This window comes from Cryptomeria japonica, unplaced genomic scaffold (assembly GCF_030272615.1).
Source record: "Cryptomeria japonica unplaced genomic scaffold, Sugi_1.0 HiC_scaffold_228, whole genome shotgun sequence".
Lineage (NCBI taxonomy): Eukaryota > Viridiplantae > Streptophyta > Pinopsida > Cupressales > Cupressaceae > Cryptomeria > Cryptomeria japonica.
In genome coordinates this window covers 38,841-41,259 of record NW_026729050.1, presented here as the reverse complement: position 1 = coordinate 41,259, position 2,419 = coordinate 38,841, and the positions used below count along the sequence as shown (strand labels likewise).

Genomic DNA, 2,419 nt, shown 5'->3' with positions numbered 1-2,419 from the left:
TTGCCTTTTCTGGAAATTGGTGAAGGCAGCGCATCAAAGGTGCGCACCTCGGTGTGCTCCGAGGTGCGAACCCGAGAGCGCTCCGAGGTGCCCACGAAGTCGAAAGTCGGGTTAATTGCATTGTTTTCCCCGGGTGCGCTCCGAGGTGCGCAACATCGGTGCGCACCAAGGAGGGCTCCGAAGTGTGCTCCAAGGTGCGCACGATTCGGAGCTCGGTTTGCCCGGGGTGCGCACACCTTGGCTGGGTTGCGCACCCTTTGTGCGCTCCAAGGTGCGCACGAAGTCGGAGCTCGGTTTGCCCCGGGTGCGCACCTTCGCCAGGGTGCGCACCTTGATGCGCACGCCTTGGCTGGGCTGCGCACCTTGGTGGGCGCCATGGTGCGCACCTTTCGTGCGCTCCAAGGTGCGCACGAAGTCGGAGCTCGGTTTGCCCCGGGTGCGCACCTTGGTGGGCGCCATGGTGCACTCCGAGGTGCCCAAGATTGGTGCGCACCAAGGAGCGCTCCGAAGTGCGCTCCAAGGTGCGCAGGTGCGCGCGAAGTCGAAAGTTGGGTTAATTGTCCGGTTTGCCTCGGGTGCGCACCTTGCGTGCACCTTCGCCAGGGTGGGCGCCTTGGTGCGCACACCTTGGCTGGGCTGCGCACCCGGGCGCGCACACCTTGGCACCCGCGTTTCCTTCATTTTAAATTTTTTTTTTTTACAATCTCTCAAGTGGGAAATTCTATAATCTCAACTTTTTTTGCCTTTTCAGGAAACTTTTGAATGGAGCGCATCATTGGTGCGCTCCGAAGTGTGCTCCAAGGTGCGCACCTCTGGTGTGCTCCAAAGCTCTCTCTAGCTGCGTGCACCTGCCCCGGCCGCGCACCCGGCCCCGCCCAGCTTCGCTCACCTGTCCCGGGCGTCTGGTGCGGAACCTTAGAGTAAGAAACATCACCGTGCACCTTGGCCAACGTGCGCGACTCGACCGAGCGCGCACTGGCCGAGGTGCACACCGATTTCACCTGGGTGCGCGCGCAGCACCTCGGGCGCACCGGGGTGCGCGCACAACGCCCGGGTTGCACCGTGGCCTGTGTGCTCGGGGCGCCTCGGGTGCGCGCTCGGTGTCGCCCCCGCGCGCGCGGTAGTGCGGGCAGCGCACCCCGGCCCGGCCCGGCCCCGACGAGAACGCAAACGGGCAAAAGGTTTATTCAAATAGCATTGCGACGCCCGGCGAAAAACTAAGAAAGGGTGCAACACCGGGACTTCCCGGGAGGTCACCCATCCCAGTACTACTCCGGCCCAAGCGCGCTTAACTGCGGAGTTCTGATGGGATCCGGTGCACTAACGCTGGTATGATCGCACCCGTTATGAGCTTGTCGCAGTGTGTACTTAGCAAACCGCGACCCACGTGCGAATCCACCCCGGCCACCCACCCCCGTCGAGGTGCACACCCTCCCTCGCGAAGTGCGCCCCGTTCGCCAAGTGTGAGCCCTGCCCGGGTGCGCGCACCTTGCTAGGGCGTCGGGTGTGCACCCGGCCCGGCCTACGTGCGTGCACCTGGACGGGGCGTCGTGTGCGTGCAGTGTCCCGTCTGCAACGCGGTGCCCACACACCACCTCGGGCGCAACGACCTGCGCTCACATGTGGGCCGAGTGCACCTTGGTGCATGTTCGGGGCGCCTCGGGTGCACGCTCGATCTTGCCCCGGTGCACCAAGGCGCTCGGTTTGCCCCGGGTGCGCACTTGGTGCAAGGTGGGCACCCAAAATAGGGATCAAGCACCAAAACACAAGTTTCGGGATGCAAAATGGGACCCAAGGACCACAAATGCGTTCCAAGACCCATGATGGGTCCACGAGAACAAAAATGTGTTCCGAGACTTAATAAACAAATATTGGGTTTTAGGAGAAGAAACATGCTCTGATGCCCAAAACGAGAATCGACCCCGAAAAGGCCACAGGCCAAAAGTGGGATGCGAGACAAAAAAAAATGGGACCCGAGGACCAAAATTGGGTTCCCAGGTCGAAGACAGGGCAACCGGACAAGAAACGACCTCTAAGGCTCGAAATGAGTCCCGACGACTAAAACTTGACAAGAAGCACCCATCAGGCACCCAACTCGACACCCATGGGATGCCGACCCACCCGGGCTTCCACCTAGCACACCTTGGCACCCACCCACCCTCGCACCCAACCTCGCACCCAACTTAGCACCTTTGAACCCACATTGGCACTCACCCTGACCCTGGCACCTTGGAACCCACATTGGCACTCACCTTGACCCTGGCACCCACCTTTGCACTCACCTTGGGACCCACCCTGGCTCCCACCTCGGCACCCACCCAGACACCCACCTTGGTTCCTTGGCACCCACCTTGGATCCTTGGCACCCACCCCGACACCCACCTTGGCACGCAACTTGGCTACTTGCCACCCACCTTGG

At 61.8% G+C, this 2,419-nt stretch overlaps 1 non-coding gene across 1 annotated transcript; it reads right to left on the bottom strand.

The window, feature by feature from the left end:
- Positions 1–1,224: 1,224 nt before the first annotated feature.
- On the bottom strand, positions 1,225–1,343 carry LOC131869010 (5S ribosomal RNA). Its single transcript, XR_009367407.1, has one exon. It is a non-coding gene; the product is annotated as a 5S ribosomal RNA (ribosomal RNA).
- Between the last annotated feature and the right edge of the window lie 1,076 nt (positions 1,344–2,419).